The sequence below is a fragment of the Schistocerca americana genome, chromosome 2 (genome assembly GCF_021461395.2).
Source record: "Schistocerca americana isolate TAMUIC-IGC-003095 chromosome 2, iqSchAmer2.1, whole genome shotgun sequence".
Taxonomy (NCBI): Eukaryota; Metazoa; Arthropoda; class Insecta; order Orthoptera; family Acrididae; genus Schistocerca; species Schistocerca americana.
Genome location: NC_060120.1, coordinates 194,562,635 through 194,585,713, shown reverse-complemented (window position 1 = coordinate 194,585,713; position 23,079 = coordinate 194,562,635). Strand labels below are relative to the sequence as shown.

The window sequence follows — 23,079 nt, the reverse complement described above, 5'->3', positions numbered from 1 at the left end:
CTGGCGGCATCTTTAAGCAGTGCAGTGCAGGATTCAGCGTCTGCAGCATCTTCTCCACAGAATGCTACGGCGCTTGACGGCAGTCCCACTTTCCCTTGAGACATCTGCTCGGGAAGCAGCGTGAAGGTACCGCTGGCCCGAGCATCGGTGGTTCAGTGGTAGAATGCTCGCCTGCCACGCGGGCGGCCCGGGTTCGATTCCCGGCCGATGCATCATTTTGTTTTTTCTCCGGTAGGGGTGCTGCGTGTCTTTCGCACTCGAACTGCGTGAGCCATGAGAATGAACCGCGGGATTCCGTGTGGAAAGAACCAATCATGCAGCGCGGACGACTGCTCGTTTGGACTCCTGCGTGCTATTGTACATACTGGCGTCGGCCTAGCATCGCAAGTTGCCTGCCGCGCCGTGAATGCACGTGTAGCAACAGAAAAAATGAGCCAGGGAGTGCAGACTCTCTACCACTTGTATTCGGTACTTACCAAGATTCCAGAAGGTCTAACGATCGCCTGCCTCGGTAGCGCAGTAGGCAGCGCGTAAGTCTCATTATCTTAAGGTCGTGAGTTCGATCCTCACCCGGGGCATCTAATTTTCTGTGACTGAAGGTGGTGCTGTTGCTAGGGCGCCAACTTATTTCTTGTTTGTTATCCGCAACGTTTCAACGCTTCAGCGGGAAAATGTTTACTTCCTGTTATTGCTACATACAGCTTCCCTATTCCTCTTCTCCCAGCAGAGCATGAAGCCAAAAGCATTGCTCTGCGACGTTTGAGGTGCGCGCCTTGCCAGTCAGTATGTGCAAAGATGCTCGCAAAGAGAGCGACAATGCGACAAGCGACCGTACGAACGGTCGAATGAAACGGCCGCATCCGGTGTGGTCTAGTGGCTAGGATACCTGGCTTTCACCCAGGAGGCCCGGGTTCGATTCCCGGTACCGGAACGGAATTTTTTCCACACGAATCGTGACAAGTTTGAGCTGTCCGAGCGGCCGTTTCCCGTCCTGCTCGCAATATAGCTACTGTTTCGTGACCGTCAGCAGAATATAGACTAGGGAAGCAGACACACGACGACCATAGGAATGGTGTATGGCTTCATGCCACCTGATTCCAGCGTAGGGCTGAGCAACTGCATCTGCCGAGGCCCGTTAGCTCAGTTGGTTAGAGCGTCGTGCTAATAACGCGAAGGTCGTGGGTTCGATCCCCCCACGGGCCACTTCTCTTTTACTACTGCGAAAAGGCAGCGCCGATTTCAGCTGGCGAGTGTGATGACCAAATGATCATCACCCTGCGTGGAAGTTGACAGAGGATCCGAACCCGACTCGTCGGGAAGCACTACAGCATTCACTCGGCAATGGCCATAATATCTTGAATACACTGGTTAGAGAAAATGAAAGAAAATGTCCGATTGCCGATGCGTAACAACTTTGGCCCTTGTCAGTACTTGGGCGGGTGAGCGCATGGGAACACAGGGCAGTATTGGCAGTTTTACTTCCTATTTTTGTTTCTCCTTTGTTTTCGGAGCTACAGCCCGATTCGGCCAGGGAGACGCCACCGTGAAATGAAGGGGGCGTGCTGTGTGTCCATCGCCTCGCCTCGCCTCTCCTTACCTCTCTCAGTCGTTTCTCGTGCTTGTCGTTTTGATATAGGCCGATTTGAGAGCGTCAGCTCTCGCGTCAGCTGAGCAAAGTCGAGACAAGTCGAGACACACTAAGGGCTGGTATGCAGCGAGTAAGAGGGCGAAAAAACAATAGTTTAAGAGCGCGTGGCAAAAGTACTCATACGCGAAATTAAAAGCCTGCTGCGGTGGCCGGGAATCGAACCCGGATCAACTGCTTGGAAGGCAACTATGCTGACCATTACACCACCACCGCACAAGCGAGCGCCCCGCCACCGCGCTGAGTCGGCTTCCCGCCTGTCGGCAGCGGCCGAAGGTGATCGTACCCGGCAGGCGCATTTCGAGGCAGGCTAGGGGAGCACATCCAGACGCATTCGGACAGCGTATCCGCGCACATTTCGCATCCTTTGGCAAGAGTCGGCGCCGGCGGCGCAAGAGTACGCAGAGGACCGCGTTCTGGCGGCATCTTTAAGCAGTGCAGTGCAGGATTCAGCGTCTGCAGCATCTTCTCCACAGAATGCTACGGCGCTTGACGGCAGTCCCACTTTCCCTTGAGACATCTGCTCGGGAAGCAGCGTGAAGGTACCGCTGGCCCGAGCATCGGTGGTTCAGTGGTAGAATGCTCGCCTGCCACGCGGGCGGCCCGGGTTCGATTCCCGGCCGATGCATCATTTTGTTTTTTCTCCGGTAGGGGTGCTGCGTGTCTTTCGCACTCGAACTGCGTGAGCCATGAGAATGAACCGCGGGATTCCGTGTGGAAAGAACCAATCATGCAGCGCGGACGACTGCTCGTTTGGACTCCTGCGTGCTATTGTACATACTGGCGTCGGCCTAGCATCGCAAGTTGCCTGCCGCGCCGTGAATGCACGTGTAGCAACAGAAAAAATGAGCCAGGGAGTGCAGACTCTCTACCACTTGTATTCGGTACTTACCAAGATTCCAGAAGGTCTAACGATCGCCTGCCTCGGTAGCGCAGTAGGCAGCGCGTAAGTCTCATAATCTTAAGGTCGTGAGTTCGATCCTCACCCGGGGCATCCAATTTTCTGTGACTGAAGGTGGTGCTGTTGCTAGGGCGCCAACTTATTTCTTGTTTGTTATCCGCAACGTTTCAACGCTTCAGCGGGAAAATGTTTACTTCCTGTTATTGCTACATACAGCTTCCCTATTCCTCTTCTCCCAGCAGAGCATGAAGCCAAAAGCATTGCTCTGCGACGTTTGAGGTGCGCGCCTTGCCAGTCAGTATGTGCAAAGATGCTCGCAAAGAGAGCGACAATGCGACAAGCGACCGTACGAACGGTCGAATGAAACGGCCGCATCCGGTGTGGTCTAGTGGCTAGGATACCTGGCTTTCACCCAGGAGGCCCGGGTTCGATTCCCGGTACCGGAACGGAATTTTTTCCACACGAATCGTGACAAGTTTGAGCTGTCCGAGCGGCCGTTTCCCGTCCTGCTCGCAATATAGCTACTGTTTCGTGACCGTCAGCAGAATATAGACTAGGGAAGCAGACACACGACGACCATAGGAATGGTGTATGGCTTCATGCCACCTGATTCCAGCGTAGGGCTGAGCAACTGCATCTGCCGAGGCCCGTTATCTCAGTTGGTTAGAGCGTCGTGCTAATAACGCGAAGGTCGTGGGTTCGATCCCCCCACGGGCCACTTCTCTTTTACTACTGCGAAAAGGCAGCGCCGATTTCAGCTGGCGAGTGTGATGACCAAATGATCATCACCCTGCGTGGAAGTTGACAGAGGATCCGAACCCGACTCGTCGGGAAGCACTACAGCATTCACTCGGCAATGGCCATAATATCTTGAATACACTGGTTAGAGAAAATGAAAGAAAATGTCCGATTGCCGATGCGTAACAACTTTGGCCCTTGTCAGTACTTGGGCGGGTGAGCGCATGGGAACACAGGGCAGTATTGGCAGTTTTACTTCCTATTTTTGTTTCTCCTTTGTTTTCGGAGCTACAGCCCGATTCGGCCAGGGAGACGCCACCGTGAAATGAAGGGGGCGTGCTGTGTGTCCATCGCCTCGCCTCGCCTCTCCTTACCTCTCTCAGTCGTTTCTCGTGCTTGTCGTTTTGATATAGGCCGATTTGAGAGCGTCAGCTCTCGCGTCAGCTGAGCAAAGTCGAGACAAGTCGAGACACACTAAGGGCTGGTATGCAGCGAGTAAGAGGGCGAAAAAACAATAGTTTAAGAGCGCGTGGCAAAAGTACTCATACGCGAAATTAAAAGCCTGCTGCGGTGGCCGGGAATCGAACCCGGATCAACTGCTTGGAAGGCAACTATGCTGACCATTACACCACCACCGCACAAGCGAGCGCCCCGCCACCGCGCTGAGTCGGCTTCCCGCCTGTCGGCAGCGGCCGAAGGTGATCGTACCCGGCAGGCGCATTTCGAGGCAGGCTAGGGGAGCACATCCAGACGCATTCGGACAGCGTATCCGCGCACATTTCGCATCCTTTGGCAAGAGTCGGCGCCGGCGGCGCAAGAGTACGCAGAGGACCGCGTTCTGGCGGCATCTTTAAGCAGTGCAGTGCAGGATTCAGCGTCTGCAGCATCTTCTCCACAGAATGCTACGGCGCTTGACGGCAGTCCCACTTTCCCTTGAGACATCTGCTCGGGAAGCAGCGTGAAGGAACCGCTGGCCCGAGCATCGGTGGTTCAGTGGTAGAATGCTCGCCTGCCACGCGGGCGGCCCGGGTTCGATTCCCGGCCGATGCATCATTTTGTTTTTTCTCCGGTAGGGGTGCTGCGTGTCTTTCGCACTCGAACTGCGTGAGCCATGAGAATGAACCGCGGGATTCCGTGTGGAAAGAACCAATCATGCAGCGCGGACGACTGCTCGTTTGGACTCCTGCGTGCTATTGTACATACTGGCGTCGGCCTAGCATCGCAAGTTGCCTGCCGCGCCGTGAATGCACGTGTAGCAACAGAAAAAATGAGCCAGGGAGTGCAGACTCTCTACCACTTGTATTCGGTACTTACCAAGATTCCAGAAGGTCTAACGATCGCCTGCCTCGGTAGCGCAGTAGGCAGCGCGTAAGTCTCATAATCTTAAGGTCGTGAGTTCGATCCTCACCCGGGGCATCTAATTTTCTGTGACTGAAGGTGGTGCTGTTGCTAGGGCGCCAACTTATTTCTTGTTTGTTATCCGCAACGTTTCAACGCTTCAGCGGGAAAATGTTTACTTCCTGTTATTGCTACATACAGCTTCCCTATTCCTCTTCTCCCAGCAGAGCATGAAGCCAAAAGCATTGCTCTGCGACGTTTGAGGTGCGCGCCTTGCCAGTCAGTATGTGCAAAGATGCTCGCAAAGAGAGCGACAATGCGACAAGCGACCGTACGAACGGTCGAATGAAACGGCCGCATCCGGTGTGGTCTAGTGGCTAGGATACCTGGCTTTCACCCAGGAGGCCCGGGTTCGATTCCCGGTACCGGAACGGAATTTTTTCCACACGAATCGTGACAAGTTTGAGCTGTCCGAGCGGCCGTTTCCCGTCCTGCTCGCAATATAGCTACTGTTTCGTGACCGTCAGCAGAATATAGACTAGGGAAGCAGACACACGACGACCATAGGAATGGTGTATGGCTTCATGCCACCTGATTCCAGCGTAGGGCTGAGCAACTGCGTCTGCCGAGGCCCGTTAGCTCAGTTGGTTAGAGCGTCGTGCTAATACCGCGAAGGTCGTGGGTTCGATCCCCCCACGGGCCACTTCTCTTTTACTACTGCGAAAAGGCAGCGCCGATTTCAGCTGGCGAGTGTGATGACCAAATGATCATCACCCTGCGTGGAAGTTGACAGAGGATCCGAACCCGACTCGTCGGGAAGCACTACAGCATTCACTCGGCAATGGCCATAATATCTTGAATACACTGGTTAGAGAAAATGAAAGAAAATGTCCGATTGCCGATGCGTAACAACTTTGGCCCTTGTCAGTACTTGGGCGGGTGAGCGCATGGGAACACAGGGCAGTATTGGCAGTTTTACTTCCTATTTTTGTTTCTCCTTTGTTTTCGGAGCTACAGCCCGATTCGGCCAGGGAGACGCCACCGTGAAATGAAGGGGGCGTGCTGTGTGTCCATCGCCTCGCCTCGCCTCTCCTTACCTCTCTCAGTCGTTTCTCGTGCTTGTCGTTTTGATATAGGCCGATTTGAGAGCGTCAGCTCTCGCGTCAGCTGAGCAAAGTCGAGACAAGTCGAGACACACTAAGGGCTGGTATGCAGCGAGTAAGAGGGCGAAAAAACAATAGTTTAAGAGCGCGTGGCAAAAGTACTCATACGCGAAATTAAAAGCCTGCTGCGGTGGCCGGGAATCGAACCCGGATCAACTGCTTGGAAGGCAACTATGCTGACCATTACACCACCACCGCACAAGCGAGCGCCCCGCCACCGCGCTGAGTCGGCTTCCCGCCTGTCGGCAGCGGCCGAAGGTGATCGTACCCGGCAGGCGCATTTCGAGGCAGGCTAGGGGAGCACATCCAGACGCATTCGGACAGCGTATCCGCGCACATTTCGCATCCTTTGGCAAGAGTCGGCGCCGGCGGCGCAAGAGTACGCAGAGGACCGCGTTCTGGCGGCATCTTTAAGCAGTGCAGTGCAGGATTCAGCGTCTGCAGCATCTTCTCCACAGAATGCTACGGCGCTTGACGGCAGTCCCACTTTCCCTTGAGACATCTGCTCGGGAAGCAGCGTGAAGGTACCGCTGGCCCGAGCATCGGTGGTTCAGTGGTAGAATGCTCGCCTGCCACGCGGGCGGCCCGGGTTCGATTCCCGGCCGATGCATCATTTTGTTTTTTCTCCGGTAGGGGTGCTGCGTGTCTTTCGCACTCGAACTGCGTGAGCCATGAGAATGAACCGCGGGATTCCGTGTGGAAAGAACCAATCATGCAGCGCGGACGACTGCTCGTTTGGACTCCTGCGTGCTATTGTACATACTGGCGTCGGCCTAGCATCGCAAGTTGCCTGCCGCGCCGTGAATGCACGTGTAGCAACAGAAAAAATGAGCCAGGGAGTGCAGACTCTCTACCACTTGTATTCGGTACTTACCAAGATTCCAGAAGGTCTAACGATCGCCTGCCTCGGTAGCGCAGTAGGCAGCGCGTAAGTCTCATAATCTTAAGGTCGTGAGTTCGATCCTCACCCGGGGCATCTAATTTTCTGTGACTGAAGGTGGTGCTGTTGCTAGGGCGCCAACTTATTTCTTGTTTGTTATCCGCAACGTTTCAACGCTTCAGCGGGAAAATGTTTACTTCCTGTTATTGCTACATACAGCTTCCCTATTCCTCTTCTCCCAGCAGAGCATGAAGCCAAAAGCATTGCTCTGCGACGTTTGAGGTGCGCGCCTTGCCAGTCAGTATGTGCAAAGATGCTCGCAAAGAGAGCGACAATGCGACAAGCGACCGTACGAACGGTCGAATGAAACGGCCGCATCCGGTGTGGTCTAGTGGCTAGGATACCTGGCTTTCACCCAGGAGGCCCGGGTTCGATTCCCGGTACCGGAACGGAATTTTTTCCACACGAATCGTGACAAGTTTGAGCTGTCCGAGCGGCCGTTTCCCGTCCTGCTCGCAATATAGCTACTGTTTCGTGACCGTCAGCAGAATATAGACTAGGGAAGCAGACACACGACGACCATAGGAATGGTGTATGGCTTCATGCCACCTGATTCCAGCGTAGGGCTGAGCAACTGCATCTGCCGAGGCCCGTTAGCTCAGTTGGTTAGAGCGTCGTGCTAATAACGCGAAGGTCGTGGGTTCGATCCCCCCACGGGCCACTTCTCTTTTACTACTGCGAAAAGGCAGCGCCGATTTCAGCTGGCGAGTGTGATGACCAAATGATCATCACCCTGCGTGGAAGTTGACAGAGGATCCGAACCCGACTCGTCGGGAAGCACTACAGCATTCACTCGGCAATGGCCATAATATCTTGAATACACTGGTTAGAGAAAATGAAAGAAAATGTCCGATTGCCGATGCGTAACAACTTTGGCCCTTGTCAGTACTTGGGCGGGTGAGCGCATGGGAACACAGGGCAGTATTGGCAGTTTTACTTCCTATTTTTGTTTCTCCTTTGTTTTCGGAGCTACAGCCCGATTCGGCCAGGGAGACGCCACCGTGAAATGAAGGGGGCGTGCTGTGTGTCCATCGCCTCGCCTCGCCTCTCCTTACCTCTCTCAGTCGTTTCTCGTGCTTGTCGTTTTGATATAGGCCGATTTGAGAGCGTCAGCTCTCGCGTCAGCTGAGCAAAGTCGAGACAAGTCGAGACACACTAAGGGCTGGTATGCAGCGAGTAAGAGGGCGAAAAAACAATAGTTTAAGAGCGCGTGGCAAAAGTACTCATACGCGAAATTAAAAGCCTGCTGCGGTGGCCGGGAATCGAACCCGGATCAACTGCTTGGAAGGCAACTATGCTGACCATTACACCACCACCGCACAAGCGAGCGCCCCGCCACCGCGCTGAGTCGGCTTCCCGCCTGTCGGCAGCGGCCGAAGGTGATCGTACCCGGCAGGCGCATTTCGAGGCAGGCTAGGGGAGCACATCCAGACGCATTCGGACAGCGTATCCGCGCACATTTCGCATCCTTTGGCAAGAGTCGGCGCCGGCGGCGCAAGAGTACGCAGAGGACCGCGTTCTGGCGGCATCTTTAAGCAGTGCAGTGCAGGATTCAGCGTCTGCAGCATCTTCTCCACAGAATGCTACGGCGCTTGACGGCAGTCCCACTTTCCCTTGAGACATCTGCTCGGGAAGCAGCGTGAAGGTACCGCTGGCCCGAGCATCGGTGGTTCAGTGGTAGAATGCTCGCCTGCCACGCGGGCGGCCCGGGTTCGATTCCCGGCCGATGCATCATTTTGTTTTTTCTCCGGTAGGGGTGCTGCGTGTCTTTCGCACTCGAACTGCGTGAGCCATGAGAATGAACCGCGGGATTCCGTGTGGAAAGAACCAATCATGCAGCGCGGACGACTGCTCGTTTGGACTCCTGCGTGCTATTGTACATACTGGCGTCGGCCTAGCATCGCAAGTTGCCTGCCGCGCCGTGAATGCACGTGTAGCAACAGAAAAAATGAGCCAGGGAGTGCAGACTCTCTACCACTTGTATTCGGTACTTACCAAGATTCCAGAAGGTCTAACGATCGCCTGCCTCGGTAGCGCAGTAGGCAGCGCGTAAGTCTCATAATCTTAAGGTCGTGAGTTCGATCCTCACCCGGGGCATCCAATTTTCTGTGACTGAAGGTGGTGCTGTTGCTAGGGCGCCAACTTATTTCTTGTTTGTTATCCGCAACGTTTCAACGCTTCAGCGGGAAAATGTTTACTTCCTGTTATTGCTACATACAGCTTCCCTATTCCTCTTCTCCCAGCAGAGCATGAAGCCAAAAGCATTGCTCTGCGACGTTTGAGGTGCGCGCCTTGCCAGTCAGTATGTGCAAAGATGCTCGCAAAGAGAGCGACAATGCGACAAGCGACCGTACGAACGGTCGAATGAAACGGCCGCATCCGGTGTGGTCTAGTGGCTAGGATACCTGGCTTTCACCCAGGAGGCCCGGGTTCGATTCCCGGTACCGGAACGGAATTTTTTCCACACGAATCGTGACAAGTTTGAGCTGTCCGAGCGGCCGTTTCCCGTCCTGCTCGCAATATAGCTACTGTTTCGTGACCGTCAGCAGAATATAGACTAGGGAAGCAGACACACGACGACCATAGGAATGGTGTATGGCTTCATGCCACCTGATTCCAGCGTAGGGCTGAGCAACTGCATCTGCCGAGGCCCGTTAGCTCAGTTGGTTAGAGCGTCGTGCTAATAACGCGAAGGTCGTGGGTTCGATCCCCCCACGGGCCACTTCTCTTTTACTACTGCGAAAAGGCAGCGCCGATTTCAGCTGGCGAGTGTGATGACCAAATGATCATCACCCTGCGTGGAAGTTGACAGAGGATCCGAACCCGACTCGTCGGGAAGCACTACAGCATTCACTCGGCAATGGCCATAATATCTTGAATACACTGGTTAGAGAAAATGAAAGAAAATGTCCGATTGCCGATGCGTAACAACTTTGGCCCTTGTCAGTACTTGGGCGGGTGAGCGCATGGGAACACAGGGCAGTATTGGCAGTTTTACTTCCTATTTTTGTTTCTCCTTTGTTTTCGGAGCTACAGCCCGATTCGGCCAGGGAGACGCCACCGTGAAATGAAGGGGGCGTGCTGTGTGTCCATCGCCTCGCCTCGCCTCTCCTTACCTCTCTCAGTCGTTTCTCGTGCTTGTCGTTTTGATATAGGCCGATTTGAGAGCGTCAGCTCTCGCGTCAGCTGAGCAAAGTCGAGACAAGTCGAGACACACTAAGGGCTGGTATGCAGCGAGTAAGAGGGCGAAAAAACAATAGTTTAAGAGCGCGTGGCAAAAGTACTCATACGCGAAATTAAAAGCCTGCTGCGGTGGCCGGGAATCGAACCCGGATCAACTGTTTGGAAGGCAACTATGCTGACCATTACACCACCACCGCACAAGCGAGCGCCCCGCCACCGCGCTGAGTCGGCTTCCCGCCTGTCGGCAGCGGCCGAAGGTGATCGTACCCGGCAGGCGCATTTCGAGGCAGGCTAGGGGAGCACATCCAGACGCATTCGGACAGCGTATCCGCGCACATTTCGCATCCTTTGGCAAGAGTCGGCGCCGGCGGCGCAAGAGTACGCAGAGGACCGCGTTCTGGCGGCATCTTTAAGCAGTGCAGTGCAGGATTCAGCGTCTGCAGCATCTTCTCCACAGAATGCTACGGCGCTTGACGGCAGTCCCACTTTCCCTTGAGACATCTGCTCGGGAAGCAGCGTGAAGGTACCGCTGGCCCGAGCATCGGTGGTTCAGTGGTAGAATGCTCGCCTGCCACGCGGGCGGCCCGGGTTCGATTCCCGGCCGATGCATCATTTTGTTTTTTCTCCGGTAGGGGTGCTGCGTGTCTTTCGCACTCGAACTGCGTGAGCCATGAGAATGAACCGCGGGATTCCGTGTGGAAAGAACCAATCATGCAGCGCGGACGACTGCTCGTTTGGACTCCTGCGTGCTATTGTACATACTGGCGTCGGCCTAGCATCGCAAGTTGCCTGCCGCGCCGTGAATGCACGTGTAGCAACAGAAAAAATGAGCCAGGGAGTGCAGACTCTCTACCACTTGTATTCGGTACTTACCAAGATTCCAGAAGGTCTAACGATCGCCTGCCTCGGTAGCGCAGTAGGCAGCGCGTAAGTCTCATAATCTTAAGGTCGTGAGTTCGATCCTCACCCGGGGCATCTAATTTTCTGTGACTGAAGGTGGTGCTGTTGCTAGGGCGCCAACTTATTTCTTGTTTGTTATCCGCAACGTTTCAACGCTTCAGCGGGAAAATGTTTACTTCCTGTTATTGCTACATACAGCTTCCCTATTCCTCTTCTCCCAGCAGAGCATGAAGCCAAAAGCATTGCTCTGCGACGTTTGAGGTGCGCGCCTTGCCAGTCAGTATGTGCAAAGATGCTCGCAAAGAGAGCGACAATGCGACAAGCGACCGTACGAACGGTCGAATGAAACGGCCGCATCCGGTGTGGTCTAGTGGCTAGGATACCTGGCTTTCACCCAGGAGGCCCGGGTTCGATTCCCGGTACCGGAACGGAATTTTTTCCACACGAATCGTGACAAGTTTGAGCTGTCCGAGCGGCCGTTTCCCGTCCTGCTCGCAATATAGCTACTGTTTCGTGACCGTCAGCAGAATATAGACTAGGGAAGCAGACACACGACGACCATAGGAATGGTGTATGGCTTCATGCCACCTGATTCCAGCGTAGGGCTGAGCAACTGCATCTGCCGAGGCCCGTTAGCTCAGTTGGTTAGAGCGTCGTGCTAATAACGCGAAGGTCGTGGGTTCGATCCCCCCACGGGCCACTTCTCTTTTACTACTGCGAAAAGGCAGCGCCGATTTCAGCTGGCGAGTGTGATGACCAAATGATCATCACCCTGCGTGGAAGTTGACAGAGGATCCGAACCCGACTCGTCGGGAAGCACTACAGCATTCACTCGGCAATGGCCATAATATCTTGAATACACTGGTTAGAGAAAATGAAAGAAAATGTCCGATTGCCGATGCGTAACAACTTTGGCCCTTGTCAGTACTTGGGCGGGTGAGCGCATGGGAACACAGGGCAGTATTGGCAGTTTTACTTCCTATTTTTGTTTCTCCTTTGTTTTCGGAGCTACAGCCCGATTCGGCCAGGGAGACGCCACCGTGAAATGAAGGGGGCGTGCTGTGTGTCCATCGCCTCGCCTCGCCTCTCCTTACCTCTCTCAGTCGTTTCTCGTGCTTGTCGTTTTGATATAGGCCGATTTGAGAGCGTCAGCTCTCGCGTCAGCTGAGCAAAGTCGAGACAAGTCGAGACACACTAAGGGCTGGTATGCAGCGAGTAAGAGGGCGAAAAAACAATAGTTTAAGAGCGCGTGGCAAAAGTACTCATACGCGAAATTAAAAGCCTGCTGCGGTGGCCGGGAATCGAACCCGGATCAACTGCTTGGAAGGCAACTATGCTGACCATTACACCACCACCGCACAAGCGAGCGCCCCGCCACCGCGCTGAGTCGGCTTCCCGCCTGTCGGCAGCGGCCGAAGGTGATCGTACCCGGCAGGCGCATTTCGAGGCAGGCTAGGGGAGCACATCCAGACGCATTCGGACAGCGTATCCGCGCACATTTCGCATCCTTTGGCAAGAGTCGGCGCCGGCGGCGCAAGAGTACGCAGAGGACCGCGTTCTGGCGGCATCTTTAAGCAGTGCAGTGCAGGATTCAGCGTCTGCAGCATCTTCTCCACAGAATGCTACGGCGCTTGACGGCAGTCCCACTTTCCCTTGAGACATCTGCTCGGGAAGCAGCGTGAAGGTACCGCTGGCCCGAGCATCGGTGGTTCAGTGGTAGAATGCTCGCCTGCCACGCGGGCGGCCCGGGTTCGATTCCCGGCCGATGCATCATTTTGTTTTTTCTCCGGTAGGGGTGCTGCGTGTCTTTCGCACTCGAACTGCGTGAGCCATGAGAATGAACCGCGGGATTCCGTGTGGAAAGAACCAATCATGCAGCGCGGACGACTGCTCGTTTGGACTCCTGCGTGCTATTGTACATACTGGCGTCGGCCTAGCATCGCAAGTTGCCTGCCGCGCCGTGAATGCACGTGTAGCAACAGAAAAAATGAGCCAGGGAGTGCAGACTCTCTACCACTTGTATTCGGTACTTACCAAGATTCCAGAAGGTCTAACGATCGCCTGCCTCGGTAGCGCAGTAGGCAGCGCGTAAGTCTCATAATCTTAAGGTCGTGAGTTCGATCCTCACCCGGGGCATCTAATTTTCTGTGACTGAAGGTGGTGCTGTTGCTAGGGCGCCAACTTATTTCTTGTTTGTTATCCGCAACGTTTCAACGCTTCAGCGGGAAAATGTTTACTTCCTGTTATTGCTACATACAGCTTCCCTATTCCTCTTCTCCCAGCAGAGCATGAAGCCAAAAGCATTGCTCTGCGACGTTTGAGGTGCGCGCCTTGCCAGTCAGTATGTGCAAAGATGCTCGCAAAGAGAGCGACAATGCGACAAGCGACCGTACGAACGGTCGAATGAAACGGCCGCATCCGGTGTGGTCTAGTGGCTAGGATACCTGGCTTTCACCCAGGAGGCCCGGGTTCGATTCCCGGTACCGGAACGGAATTTTTTCCACACGAATCGTGACAAGTTTGAGCTGTCCGAGCGGCCGTTTCCCGTCCTGCTCGCAATATAGCTACTGTTTCGTGACCGTCAGCAGAATATAGACTAGGGAAGCAGACACACGACGACCATAGGAATGGTGTATGGCTTCATGCCACCTGATTCCAGCGTAGGGCTGAGCAACTGCATCTGCCGAGGCCCGTTAGCTCAGTTGGTTAGAGCGTCGTGCTAATAACGCGAAGGTCGTGGGTTCGATCCCCCCACGGGCCACTTCTCTTTTACTACTGCGAAAAGGCAGCGCCGATTTCAGCTGGCGAGTGTGATGACCAAATGATCATCACCCTGCGTGGAAGTTGACAGAGGATCCGAACCCGACTCGTCGGGAAGCACTACAGCATTCACTCGGCAATGGCCATAATATCTTGAATACACTGGTTAGAGAAAATGAAAGAAAATGTCCGATTGCCGATGCGTAACAACTTTGGCCCTTGTCAGTACTTGGGCGGGTGAGCGCATGGGAACACAGGGCAGTATTGGCAGTTTTACTTCCTATTTTTGTTTCTCCTTTGTTTTCGGAGCTACAGCCCGATTCGGCCAGGGAGACGCCACCGTGAAATGAAGGGGGCGTGCTGTGTGTCCATCGCCTCGCCTCGCCTCTCCTTACCTCTCTCAGTCGTTTCTCGTGCTTGTCGTTTTGATATAGGCCGATTTGAGAGCGTCAGCTCTCGCGTCAGCTGAGCAAAATCGAGACAAGTCGAGACACACTAAGGGCTGGTATGCAGCGAGTAAGAGGGCGAAAAAACAATAGTTTAAGAGCGCGTGGCAAAAGTACTCATACGCGAAATTAAAAGCCTGCTGCGGTGGCCGGGAATCGAACCCGGATCAACTGCTTGGAAGGCAACTATGCTGACCATTACACCACCACCGCACAAGCGAGCGCCCCGCCACCGCGCTGAGTCGGCTTCCCGCCTGTCGGCAGCGGCCGAAGGTGATCGTACCCGGCAGGCGCATTTCGAGGCAGGCTAGGGGAGCACATCCAGACGCATTCGGACAGCGTATCCGCGCACATTTCGCATCCTTTGGCAAGAGTCGGCGCCGGCGGCGCAAGAGTACGCAGAGGACCGCGTTCTGGCGGCATCTTTAAGCAGTGCAGTGCAGGATTCAGCGTCTGCAGCATCTTCTCCACAGAATGCTACGGCGCTTGACGGCAGTCCCACTTTCCCTTGAGACATCTGCTCGGGAAGCAGCGTGAAGGTACCGCTGGCCCGAGCATCGGTGGTTCAGTGGTAGAATGCTCGCCTGCCACGCGGGCGGCCCGGGTTCGATTCCCGGCCGATGCATCATTTTGTTTTTTCTCCGGTAGGGGTGCTGCGTGTCTTTCGCACTCGAACTGCGTGAGCCATGAGAATGAACCGCGGGATTCCGTGTGGAAAGAACCAATCATGCAGCGCGGACGACTGCTCGTTTGGACTCCTGCGTGCTATTGTACATACTGGCGTCGGCCTAGCATCGCAAGTTGCCTGCCGCGCCGTGAATGCACGTGTAGCAACAGAAAAAATGAGCCAGGGAGTGCAGACTCTCTACCACTTGTATTCGGTACTTACCAAGATTCCAGAAGGTCTAACGATCGCCTGCCTCGGTAGCGCAGTAGGCAGCGCGTAAGTCTCATAATCTTAAGGTCGTGAGTTCGATCCTCACCCGGGGCATCTAATTTTCTGTGACTGAAGGTGGTGCTGTTGCTAGGGCGCCAACTTATTTCTTGTTTGTTATCCGCAACGTTTCAACGCTTCAGCGGGAAAATGTTTACTTCCTGTTATTGCTACATACAGCTTCCCTATTCCTCTTCTCCCAGCAGAGCATGAAGCCAAAAGCATTGCTCTGCGACGTTTGAGGTGCGCGCCTTGCCAGTCAGTATGTGCAAAGATGCTCGCAAAGAGAGCGACAATGCGACAAGCGACCGTACGAACGGTCGAATGAAACGGCCGCATCCGGTGTGGTCTAGTGGCTAGGATACCTGGCTTTCACCCAGGAGGCCCGGGTTCGATTCCCGGTACCGGAACGGAATTTTTTCCACACGAATCGTGACAAGTTTGAGCTGTCCGAGCGGCCGTTTCCCGTCCTGCTCGCAATATAGCTACTGTTTCGTGACCGTCAGCAGAATATAGACTAGGGAAGCAGACACACGACGACCATAGGAATGGTGTATGGCTTCATGCCACCTGATTCCAGCGTAGGGCTGAGCAACTGCATCTGCCGAGGCCCGTTAGCTCAGTTGGTTAGAGCGTCGTGCTAATAACGCGAAGGTCGTGGGTTCGATCCCCCCACGGGCCACTTCTCTTTTACTACTGCGAAAAGGCAGCGCCGATTTCAGCTGGCGAGTGTGATGACCAAATGATCATCACCCTGCGTGGAAGTTGACAGAGGATCCGAACCCGACTCGTCGGGAAGCACTACAGCATTCACTCGGCAATGGCCATAATATCTTGAATACACTGGTTAGAGAAAATGAAAGAAAATGTCCGATTGCCGATGCGTAACAACTTTGGCCCTTGTCAGTACTTGGGCGGGTGAGCGCATGGGAACACAGGGCAGTATTGGCAGTTTTACTTCCTATTTTTGTTTCTCCTTTGTTTTCGGAGCTACAGCCCGATTCGGCCAGGGAGACGCCACCGTGAAATGAAGGGGGCGTGCTGTGTGTCCATCGCCTCGCCTCGCCTCTCCTTACCTCTCTCAGTCGTTTCTCGTGCTTGTCGTTTTGATATAGGCCGATTTGAGAGCGTCAGCTCTCGCGTCAGCTGAGCAAAGTCGAGACAAGTCGAGACACACTAAGGGCTGGTATGCAGCGAGTAAGAGGGCGAAAAAACAATAGTTTAAGAGCGCGTGGCAAAAGTACTCATACGCGAAATTAAAAGCCTGCTGCGGTGGCCGGGAATCGAACCCGGATCAACTGCTTGGAAGGCAACTATGCTGACCATTACACCACCACCGCACAAGCGAGCGCCCCGCCACCGCGCTGAGTCGGCTTCCCGCCTGTCGGCAGCGGCCGAAGGTGATCGTACCCGGCAGGCGCATTTCGAGGCAGGCTAGGGGAGCACATCCAGACGCATTCGGACAGCGTATCCGCGCACATTTCGCATCCTTTGGCAAGAGTCGGCGCCGGCGGCGCAAGAGTACGCAGAGGACCGCGTTCTGGCGGCATCTTTAAGCAGTGCAGTGCAGGATTCAGCGTCTGCAGCATCTTCTCCACAGAATGCTACGGCGCTTGACGGCAGTCCCACTTTCCCTTGAGACATCTGCTCGGGAAGCAGCGTGAAGGTACCGCTGGCCCGAGCATCGGTGGTTCAGTGGTAGAATGCTCGCCTGCCACGCGGGCGGCCCGGGTTCGATTCCCGGCCGATGCATCATTTTGTTTTTTCTCCGGTAGGGGTGCTGCGTGTCTTTCGCACTCGAACTGCGTGAGCCATGAGAATGAACCGCGGGATTCCGTGTGGAAAGAACCAATCATGCAGCGCGGACGACTGCTCGTTTGGACTCCTGCGTGCTATTGTACATACTGGCGTCGGCCTAGCATCGCAAGTTGCCTGCCGCGCCGTGAATGCACGTGTAGCAACAGAAAAAATGAGCCAGGGAGTGCAGACTCTCTACCACTTGTATTCGGTACTTACCAAGATTCCAGAAGGTCTAACGATCGCCTGCCTCGGTAGCGCAGTAGGCAGCGCGTAAGTCTCATAATCTTAAGGTCGTGAGTTCGATCCTCACCCGGGGCATCTAATTTTCTGTGACTGAAGGTGGTGCTGTTGCTAGGGCGCCAACTTATTTCTTGTTTGTTATCCGCAACGTTTCAACGCTTCAGCGGGAAAATGTTTACTTCCTGTTATTGCTACATACAGCTTCCCTATTCCTCTTCTCCCAGCAGAGCATGAAGCCAAAAGCATTGCTCTGCGACGTTTGAGGTGCGCGCCTTGCCAGTCAGTATGTGCAAAGATGCTCGCAAAGAGAGCGACAATGCGACAAGCGACCGTACGAACGGTCGAATGAAACGGCCGCATCCGGTGTGGTCTAGTGGCTAGGATACCTGGCTTTCACCCAGGAGGCCCGGGTTCGATTCCCGGTACCGGAACGGAATTTTTTCCACACGAATCGTGACAAGTTTGAGCTGTCCGAGCGGCCGTTTCCCGTCCTGCTCGCAATATAGCTACTGTTTCGTGACCGTCAGCAGAATATAGACTAGGGAAGCAGACACACGACGACCATAGGAATGGTGTATGGCTTCATGCCACCTGATTCCAGCGTAGGGCTGAGCAACTGCATCTGCCGAGGCCCGTTAGCTCAGTTGGTTAGAGCGTCGTGCTAATAACGCGAAGGTCGTGGGTTCGATCCCCCCACGGGCCACTTCTCTTTTACTACTGCGAAAAGGCAGCGCCGATTTCAGCTGGCGAGTGTGATGACCAAATGATCATCACCCTGCGTGGAAGTTGACAGAGGATCCGAACCCGACTCGTCGGGAAGCACTACAGCATTCACTCGGCAATGGCCATAATATCTTGAATACACTGGTTAGAGAAAATGAAAGAAAATGTCCGATTGCCGATGCGTAACAACTTTGGCCCTTGTCAGTACTTGGGCGGGTGAGCGCATGGGAACACAGGGCAGTATTGGCAGTTTTACTTCCTATTTTTGTTTCTCCTTTGTTTTCGGAGCTACAGCCCGATTCGGCCAGGGAGACGCCACCGTGAAATGAAGGGGGCGTGCTGTGTGTCCATCGCCTCGCCTCGCCTCTCCTTACCTCTCTCAGTCGTTTCTCGTGCTTGTCGTTTTGATATAGGCCGATTTGAGAGCGTCAGCTCTCGCGTCAGCTGAGCAAAGTCGAGACAAGTCGAGACACACTAAGGGCTGGTATGCAGCGAGTAAGAGGGCGAAAAAACAATAGTTTAAGAGCGCGTGGCAAAAGTACTCATACGCGAAATTAAAAGCCTGCTGCGGTGGCCGGGAATCGAACCCGGATCAACTGCTTGGAAGGCAACTATGCTGACCATTACACCACCACCGCACAAGCGAGCGCCCCGCCACCGCGCTGAGTCGGCTTCCCGCCTGTCGGCAGCGGCCGAAGGTGATCGTACCCGGCAGGCGCATTTCGAGGCAGGCTAGGGGAGCACATCCAGACGCATTCGGACAGCGTATCCGCGCACATTTCGCATCCTTTGGCAAGAGTCGGCGCCGGCGGCGCAAGAGTACGCAGAGGACCGCGTTCTGGCGGCATCTTTAAGCAGTGCAGTGCAGGATTCAGCGTCTGCAGCATCTTCTCCACAGAATGCTACGGCGCTTGACGGCAGTCCCACTTTCCCTTGAGACATCTGCTCGGGAAGCAGCGTGAAGGTACCGCTGGCCCGAGCATCGGTGGTTCAGTGGTAGAATGCTCGCCTGCCACGCGGGCGGCCCGGGTTCGATTCCCGGCCGATGCATCATTTTGTTTTTTCTCCGGTAGGGGTGCTGCGTGTCTTTCGCACTCGAACTGCGTGAGCCATGAGAATGAACCGCGGGATTCCGTGTGGAAAGAACCAATCATGCAGCGCGGACGACTGCTCGTTTGGACTCCTGCGTGCTATTGTACATACTGGCGTCGGCCTAGCATCGCAAGTTGCCTGCCGCGCCGTGAATGCACGTGTAGCAACAGAAAAAATGAGCCAGGGAGTGCAGACTCTCTACCACTTGTATTCGGTACTTACCAAGATTCCAGAAGGTCTAACGATCGCCTGCCTCGGTAGCGCAGTAGGCAGCGCGTAAGTCTCATAATCTTAAGGTCGTGAGTTCGATCCTCACCCGGGGCATCTAATTTTCTGTGACTGAAGGTGGTGCTGTTGCTAGGGCGCCAACTTATTTCTTGTTTGTTATCCGCAACGTTTCAACGCTTCAGCGGGAAAATGTTTACTTCCTGTTATTGCTACATACAGCTTCCCTATTCCTCTTCTCCCAGCAGAGCATGAAGCCAAAAGCATTGCTCTGCGACGTTTGAGGTGCGCGCCTTGCCAGTCAGTATGTGCAAAGATGCTCGCAAAGAGAGCGACAATGCGACAAGCGACCGTACGAACGGTCGAATGAAACGGCCGCATCCGGTGTGGTCTAGTGGCTAGGATACCTGGCTTTCACCCAGGAGGCCCGGGTTCGATTCCCGGTACCGGAACGGAATTTTTTCCACACGAATCGTGACAAGTTTGAGCTGTCCGAGCGGCCGTTTCCCGTCCTGCTCGCAATATAGCTACTGTTTCGTGACCGTCAGCAGAATATAGACTAGGGAAGCAGACACACGACGACCATAGGAATGGTGTATGGCTTCATGCCACCTGATTCCAGCGTAGGGCTGAGCAACTGCATCTGCCGAGGCCCGTTAGCTCAGTTGGTTAGAGCGTCGTGCTAATAACGCGAAGGTCGTGGGTTCGATCCCCCCACGGGCCACTTCTCTTTTACTACTGCGAAAAGGCAGCGCCGATTTCAGCTGGCGAGTGTGATGACCAAATGATCATCACCCTGCGTGGAAGTTGACAGAGGATCCGAACCCGACTCGTCGGGAAGCACTACAGCATTCACTCGGCAATGGCCATAATATCTTGAATACACTGGTTAGAGAAAATGAAAGAAAATGTCCGATTTCCGATGCGTAACAACTTTGGCCCTTGTCAGTACTTGGGCGGGTGAGCGCATGGGAACACAGGGCAGTATTGGCAGTTTTACTTCCTATTTTTGTTTCTCCTTTGTTTTCGGAGCTACAGCCCGATTCGGCCAGGGAGACGCCACCGTGAAATGAAGGGGGCGTGCTGTGTGTCCATCGCCTCGCCTCGCCTCTCCTTACCTCTCTCAGTCGTTTCTCGTGCTTGTCGTTTTGATATAGGCCGATTTGAGAGCGTCAGCTCTCGCGTCAGCTGAGCAAAGTCGAGACAAGTCGAGACACACTAAGGGCTGGTATGCAGCGAGTAAGAGGGCGAAAAAACAATAGTTTAAGAGCGCATGGCAAAAGTACTCATACGCGAAATTAAAAGCCTGCTGCGGTGGCCGGGAATCGAACCCGGATCAACTGCTTGGAAGGCAACTATGCTGACCATTACACCACCACCGCACAAGCGAGCGCCCCGCCACCGCGCTGAGTCGGCTTCCCGCCTGTCGGCAGCGGCCGAAGGTGATCGTACCCGGCAGGCGCATTTCGAGGCAGGCTAGGGGAGCACATCCAGACGCATTCGGACAGCGTATCCGCGCACATTTCGCATCCTTTGGCAAGAGTCGGCGCCGGCGGCGCAAGAGTACGCAGAGGACCGCGTTCTGGCGGCATCTTTAAGCAGTGCAGTGCAGGATTCAGCGTCTGCAGCATCTTCTCCACAGAATGCTACGGCGCTTGACGGCAGTCCCACTTTCCCTTGAGACATCTGCTCGGGAAGCAGCGTGAAGGTACCGCTGGCCCGAGCATCGGTGGTTCAGTGGTAGAATGCTCGCCTGCCACGCGGGCGGCCCGGGTTCGATTCCCGGCCGATGCATCATTTTGTTTTTTCTCCGGTAGGGGTGCTGCGTGTCTTTCGCACTCGAACTGCGTGAGCCATGAGAATGAACCGCGGGATTCCGTGTGGAAAGAACCAATCATGCAGCGCGGACGACTGCTCGTTTGGACTCCTGCGTGCTATTGTACATACTGGCGTCGGCCTAGCATCGCAAGTTGCCTGCCGCGCCGTGAATGCACGTGTAGCAACAGAAAAAATGAGCCAGGGAGTGCAGACTCTCTACCACTTGTATTCGGTACTTACCAAGATTCCAGAAGGTCTAACGATCGCCTGCCTCGGTAGCGCAGTAGGCAGCGCGTAAGTCTCATAATCTTAAGGTCGTGAGTTCGATCCTCACCCGGGGCATCTAATTTTCTGTGACTGAAGGTGGTGCTGTTGCTAGGGCGCCAACTTATTTCTTGTTTGTTATCCGCAACGTTTCAACGCTTCAGCGGGAAAATGTTTACTTCCTGTTATTGCTACATACAGCTTCCCTATTCCTCTTCTCCCAGCAGAGCATGAAGCCAAAAGCATTGCTCTGCGACGTTTGAGGTGCGCGCCTTGCCAGTCAGTATGTGCAAAGATGCACGCAAAGAGAGCGACAATGCGACAAGCGACCGTACGAACGGTCGAATGAAACGGCCGCATCCGGTGTGGTCTAGTGGCTAGGATACCTGGCTTTCACCCAGGAGGCCCGGGTTCGATTCCCGGTACCGGAACGGAATTTTTTCCACACGAATCGTGACAAGTTTGAGCTGTCCGAGCGGCCGTTTCCCGTCCTGCTCGCAATATAGCTACTGTTTCGTGACCGTCAGCAGAATATAGACTAGGGAAGCAGACACACGACGACCATAGGAATGGTGTATGGCTTCATGCCACCTGATTCCAGCGTAGGGCTGAGCAACTGCATCTGCCGAGGCCCGTTAGCTCAGTTGGTTAGAGCGTCGTGCTAATAACGCGAAGGTCGTGGGTTCGATCCCCCCACGGGCCACTTCTCTTTTACTACTGCGAAAAGGCAGCGCCGATTTCAGCTGGCGAGTGTGATGACCAAATGATCATCACCCTGCGTGGAAGTTGACAGAGGATCCGAACCCGACTCGTCGGGAAGCACTACAGCATTCACTCGGCAATGGCCATAATATCTTGAATACACTGGTTAGAGAAAATGAAAGAAAATGTCCGATTGCCGATGCGTAACAACTTTGGCCCTTGTCAGTACTTGGGCGGGTGAGCGCATGGGAACACAGGGCAGTATTGGCAGTTTTACTTCCTATTTTTGTTTCTCCTTTGTTTTCGGAGCTACAGCCCGATTCGGCCAGGGAGACGCCACCGTGAAATGAAGGGGGCGTGCTGTGTGTCCATCGCCTCGCCTCGCCTCTCCTTACCTCTCTCAGTCGTTTCTCGTGCTTGTCGTTTTGATATAGGCCGATTTGAGAGCGTCAGCTCTCGCGTCAGCTGAGCAAAGTCGAGACAAGTCGAGACACACTAAGGGCTGGTATGCAGCGAGTAAGACGGCGAAAAAACAATAGTTTAAGAGCGCGTGGCAAAAGTACTCATACGCGAAATTAAAAGCCTGCTGCGGTGGCCGGGAATCGAACCCGGATCAACTGCTTGGAAGGCAACTATGCTGACCATTACACCACCACCGCACAAGCGAGCGCCCCGCCACCGCGCTGAGTCGGCTTCCCGCCTGTCGGCAGCGGCCGAAGGTGATCGTACCCGGCAGGCGCATTTCGAGGCAGGCTGGGGGAGCACATCCAGACGCATTCGGACAGCGTATCCGCGCACATTTCGCATCCTTTGGCAAGAGTCGGCGCCGGCGGCGCAAGAGTACGCAGAGGACCGCGTTCTGGCGGCATCTTTAAGCAGTGCAGTGCAGGATTCAGCGTCTGCAGCATCTTCTCCACAGAATGCTACGGCGCTTGACGGCAGTCCCACTTTCCCTTGAGACATCTGCTCGGGAAGCAGCGTGAAGGTACCGCTGGCCCGAGCATCGGTGGTTCAGTGGTAGAATGCTCGCCTGCCACGCGGGCGGCCCGGGTTCGATTCCCGGCCGATGCATCATTTTGTTTTTTCTCCGGTAGGGGTGCTGCGTGTCTTTCGCACTCGAACTGCGTGAGCCATGAGAATGAACCGCGGGATTCCGTGTGGAAAGAACCAATCATGCAGCGCGGACGACTGCTCGTTTGGACTCCTGCGTGCTATTGTACATACTGGCGTCGGCCTAGCATCGCAAGTTGCCTGCCGCGCCGTGAAT

The 23,079-nt window shown here is 54.7% G+C and overlaps 56 non-coding genes across 56 annotated transcripts; 45 read left to right on the top strand and 11 right to left on the bottom strand.

Annotated features, from left to right (window-relative positions):
• The first annotated feature begins 141 nt into the window (after positions 1-141).
• On the top strand, positions 142-212 carry Trnag-gcc. The gene has a single exon. It is a non-coding gene; the product is annotated as a tRNA-Gly (tRNA).
• Positions 213-505: 293 nt separating this feature from the next.
• Positions 506-578, top strand: Trnam-cau. The gene has a single exon. It is a non-coding gene; the product is annotated as a tRNA-Met (tRNA).
• Positions 579-859: 281 nt separating this feature from the next.
• Positions 860-931, top strand: Trnae-uuc. The gene has a single exon. It is a non-coding gene; the product is annotated as a tRNA-Glu (tRNA).
• A 198-nt stretch (positions 932-1,129) lies between these two features.
• Trnai-aau lies at positions 1,130-1,203 on the top strand. The gene has a single exon. It is a non-coding gene; the product is annotated as a tRNA-Ile (tRNA).
• A 586-nt stretch (positions 1,204-1,789) lies between these two features.
• Positions 1,790-1,861, bottom strand: Trnag-ucc. Its single transcript has one exon. It is a non-coding gene; the product is annotated as a tRNA-Gly (tRNA).
• Positions 1,862-2,202: 341 nt separating this feature from the next.
• Positions 2,203-2,273, top strand: Trnag-gcc. Its single transcript has one exon. It is a non-coding gene; the product is annotated as a tRNA-Gly (tRNA).
• Positions 2,274-2,566: 293 nt separating this feature from the next.
• Trnam-cau lies at positions 2,567-2,639 on the top strand. The gene has a single exon. It is a non-coding gene; the product is annotated as a tRNA-Met (tRNA).
• Positions 2,640-2,920: 281 nt separating this feature from the next.
• Trnae-uuc lies at positions 2,921-2,992 on the top strand. Its single transcript has one exon. It is a non-coding gene; the product is annotated as a tRNA-Glu (tRNA).
• Positions 2,993-3,190: 198 nt separating this feature from the next.
• Positions 3,191-3,264, top strand: Trnai-aau. The gene has a single exon. It is a non-coding gene; the product is annotated as a tRNA-Ile (tRNA).
• A 586-nt stretch (positions 3,265-3,850) lies between these two features.
• Positions 3,851-3,922, bottom strand: Trnag-ucc. Its single transcript has one exon. It is a non-coding gene; the product is annotated as a tRNA-Gly (tRNA).
• A 341-nt stretch (positions 3,923-4,263) lies between these two features.
• Positions 4,264-4,334, top strand: Trnag-gcc. The gene has a single exon. It is a non-coding gene; the product is annotated as a tRNA-Gly (tRNA).
• A 293-nt stretch (positions 4,335-4,627) lies between these two features.
• Trnam-cau lies at positions 4,628-4,700 on the top strand. The gene has a single exon. It is a non-coding gene; the product is annotated as a tRNA-Met (tRNA).
• Positions 4,701-4,981: 281 nt separating this feature from the next.
• On the top strand, positions 4,982-5,053 carry Trnae-uuc. The gene has a single exon. It is a non-coding gene; the product is annotated as a tRNA-Glu (tRNA).
• Positions 5,054-5,251: 198 nt separating this feature from the next.
• Trnai-aau lies at positions 5,252-5,325 on the top strand. The gene has a single exon. It is a non-coding gene; the product is annotated as a tRNA-Ile (tRNA).
• A 586-nt stretch (positions 5,326-5,911) lies between these two features.
• Positions 5,912-5,983, bottom strand: Trnag-ucc. The gene has a single exon. It is a non-coding gene; the product is annotated as a tRNA-Gly (tRNA).
• A 341-nt stretch (positions 5,984-6,324) lies between these two features.
• Positions 6,325-6,395, top strand: Trnag-gcc. Its single transcript has one exon. It is a non-coding gene; the product is annotated as a tRNA-Gly (tRNA).
• Positions 6,396-6,688: 293 nt separating this feature from the next.
• Trnam-cau lies at positions 6,689-6,761 on the top strand. Its single transcript has one exon. It is a non-coding gene; the product is annotated as a tRNA-Met (tRNA).
• Positions 6,762-7,042: 281 nt separating this feature from the next.
• Positions 7,043-7,114, top strand: Trnae-uuc. Its single transcript has one exon. It is a non-coding gene; the product is annotated as a tRNA-Glu (tRNA).
• A 198-nt stretch (positions 7,115-7,312) lies between these two features.
• Positions 7,313-7,386, top strand: Trnai-aau. Its single transcript has one exon. It is a non-coding gene; the product is annotated as a tRNA-Ile (tRNA).
• Positions 7,387-7,972: 586 nt separating this feature from the next.
• On the bottom strand, positions 7,973-8,044 carry Trnag-ucc. The gene has a single exon. It is a non-coding gene; the product is annotated as a tRNA-Gly (tRNA).
• Positions 8,045-8,385: 341 nt separating this feature from the next.
• On the top strand, positions 8,386-8,456 carry Trnag-gcc. Its single transcript has one exon. It is a non-coding gene; the product is annotated as a tRNA-Gly (tRNA).
• A 293-nt stretch (positions 8,457-8,749) lies between these two features.
• Positions 8,750-8,822, top strand: Trnam-cau. The gene has a single exon. It is a non-coding gene; the product is annotated as a tRNA-Met (tRNA).
• Positions 8,823-9,103: 281 nt separating this feature from the next.
• Trnae-uuc lies at positions 9,104-9,175 on the top strand. The gene has a single exon. It is a non-coding gene; the product is annotated as a tRNA-Glu (tRNA).
• A 198-nt stretch (positions 9,176-9,373) lies between these two features.
• Positions 9,374-9,447, top strand: Trnai-aau. Its single transcript has one exon. It is a non-coding gene; the product is annotated as a tRNA-Ile (tRNA).
• Positions 9,448-10,033: 586 nt separating this feature from the next.
• Trnag-ucc lies at positions 10,034-10,105 on the bottom strand. Its single transcript has one exon. It is a non-coding gene; the product is annotated as a tRNA-Gly (tRNA).
• A 341-nt stretch (positions 10,106-10,446) lies between these two features.
• Trnag-gcc lies at positions 10,447-10,517 on the top strand. The gene has a single exon. It is a non-coding gene; the product is annotated as a tRNA-Gly (tRNA).
• A 293-nt stretch (positions 10,518-10,810) lies between these two features.
• Positions 10,811-10,883, top strand: Trnam-cau. The gene has a single exon. It is a non-coding gene; the product is annotated as a tRNA-Met (tRNA).
• Positions 10,884-11,164: 281 nt separating this feature from the next.
• On the top strand, positions 11,165-11,236 carry Trnae-uuc. Its single transcript has one exon. It is a non-coding gene; the product is annotated as a tRNA-Glu (tRNA).
• A 198-nt stretch (positions 11,237-11,434) lies between these two features.
• Positions 11,435-11,508, top strand: Trnai-aau. The gene has a single exon. It is a non-coding gene; the product is annotated as a tRNA-Ile (tRNA).
• A 586-nt stretch (positions 11,509-12,094) lies between these two features.
• On the bottom strand, positions 12,095-12,166 carry Trnag-ucc. The gene has a single exon. It is a non-coding gene; the product is annotated as a tRNA-Gly (tRNA).
• A 341-nt stretch (positions 12,167-12,507) lies between these two features.
• Trnag-gcc lies at positions 12,508-12,578 on the top strand. Its single transcript has one exon. It is a non-coding gene; the product is annotated as a tRNA-Gly (tRNA).
• Positions 12,579-12,871: 293 nt separating this feature from the next.
• On the top strand, positions 12,872-12,944 carry Trnam-cau. Its single transcript has one exon. It is a non-coding gene; the product is annotated as a tRNA-Met (tRNA).
• Positions 12,945-13,225: 281 nt separating this feature from the next.
• On the top strand, positions 13,226-13,297 carry Trnae-uuc. Its single transcript has one exon. It is a non-coding gene; the product is annotated as a tRNA-Glu (tRNA).
• Positions 13,298-13,495: 198 nt separating this feature from the next.
• Trnai-aau lies at positions 13,496-13,569 on the top strand. Its single transcript has one exon. It is a non-coding gene; the product is annotated as a tRNA-Ile (tRNA).
• A 586-nt stretch (positions 13,570-14,155) lies between these two features.
• Trnag-ucc lies at positions 14,156-14,227 on the bottom strand. The gene has a single exon. It is a non-coding gene; the product is annotated as a tRNA-Gly (tRNA).
• A 341-nt stretch (positions 14,228-14,568) lies between these two features.
• Trnag-gcc lies at positions 14,569-14,639 on the top strand. The gene has a single exon. It is a non-coding gene; the product is annotated as a tRNA-Gly (tRNA).
• Positions 14,640-14,932: 293 nt separating this feature from the next.
• Trnam-cau lies at positions 14,933-15,005 on the top strand. The gene has a single exon. It is a non-coding gene; the product is annotated as a tRNA-Met (tRNA).
• A 281-nt stretch (positions 15,006-15,286) lies between these two features.
• Positions 15,287-15,358, top strand: Trnae-uuc. Its single transcript has one exon. It is a non-coding gene; the product is annotated as a tRNA-Glu (tRNA).
• Positions 15,359-15,556: 198 nt separating this feature from the next.
• Positions 15,557-15,630, top strand: Trnai-aau. Its single transcript has one exon. It is a non-coding gene; the product is annotated as a tRNA-Ile (tRNA).
• Positions 15,631-16,216: 586 nt separating this feature from the next.
• Positions 16,217-16,288, bottom strand: Trnag-ucc. The gene has a single exon. It is a non-coding gene; the product is annotated as a tRNA-Gly (tRNA).
• A 341-nt stretch (positions 16,289-16,629) lies between these two features.
• Positions 16,630-16,700, top strand: Trnag-gcc. Its single transcript has one exon. It is a non-coding gene; the product is annotated as a tRNA-Gly (tRNA).
• A 293-nt stretch (positions 16,701-16,993) lies between these two features.
• On the top strand, positions 16,994-17,066 carry Trnam-cau. The gene has a single exon. It is a non-coding gene; the product is annotated as a tRNA-Met (tRNA).
• Positions 17,067-17,347: 281 nt separating this feature from the next.
• On the top strand, positions 17,348-17,419 carry Trnae-uuc. Its single transcript has one exon. It is a non-coding gene; the product is annotated as a tRNA-Glu (tRNA).
• A 198-nt stretch (positions 17,420-17,617) lies between these two features.
• Positions 17,618-17,691, top strand: Trnai-aau. The gene has a single exon. It is a non-coding gene; the product is annotated as a tRNA-Ile (tRNA).
• A 586-nt stretch (positions 17,692-18,277) lies between these two features.
• On the bottom strand, positions 18,278-18,349 carry Trnag-ucc. Its single transcript has one exon. It is a non-coding gene; the product is annotated as a tRNA-Gly (tRNA).
• A 341-nt stretch (positions 18,350-18,690) lies between these two features.
• Positions 18,691-18,761, top strand: Trnag-gcc. The gene has a single exon. It is a non-coding gene; the product is annotated as a tRNA-Gly (tRNA).
• Positions 18,762-19,054: 293 nt separating this feature from the next.
• Positions 19,055-19,127, top strand: Trnam-cau. The gene has a single exon. It is a non-coding gene; the product is annotated as a tRNA-Met (tRNA).
• Positions 19,128-19,408: 281 nt separating this feature from the next.
• On the top strand, positions 19,409-19,480 carry Trnae-uuc. The gene has a single exon. It is a non-coding gene; the product is annotated as a tRNA-Glu (tRNA).
• Positions 19,481-19,678: 198 nt separating this feature from the next.
• Trnai-aau lies at positions 19,679-19,752 on the top strand. The gene has a single exon. It is a non-coding gene; the product is annotated as a tRNA-Ile (tRNA).
• A 586-nt stretch (positions 19,753-20,338) lies between these two features.
• Positions 20,339-20,410, bottom strand: Trnag-ucc. The gene has a single exon. It is a non-coding gene; the product is annotated as a tRNA-Gly (tRNA).
• Positions 20,411-20,751: 341 nt separating this feature from the next.
• On the top strand, positions 20,752-20,822 carry Trnag-gcc. The gene has a single exon. It is a non-coding gene; the product is annotated as a tRNA-Gly (tRNA).
• Positions 20,823-21,115: 293 nt separating this feature from the next.
• Positions 21,116-21,188, top strand: Trnam-cau. The gene has a single exon. It is a non-coding gene; the product is annotated as a tRNA-Met (tRNA).
• Positions 21,189-21,469: 281 nt separating this feature from the next.
• Positions 21,470-21,541, top strand: Trnae-uuc. Its single transcript has one exon. It is a non-coding gene; the product is annotated as a tRNA-Glu (tRNA).
• Positions 21,542-21,739: 198 nt separating this feature from the next.
• On the top strand, positions 21,740-21,813 carry Trnai-aau. Its single transcript has one exon. It is a non-coding gene; the product is annotated as a tRNA-Ile (tRNA).
• Positions 21,814-22,399: 586 nt separating this feature from the next.
• On the bottom strand, positions 22,400-22,471 carry Trnag-ucc. The gene has a single exon. It is a non-coding gene; the product is annotated as a tRNA-Gly (tRNA).
• Positions 22,472-22,812: 341 nt separating this feature from the next.
• Positions 22,813-22,883, top strand: Trnag-gcc. The gene has a single exon. It is a non-coding gene; the product is annotated as a tRNA-Gly (tRNA).
• Positions 22,884-23,079: the final 196 nt, after the last annotated feature.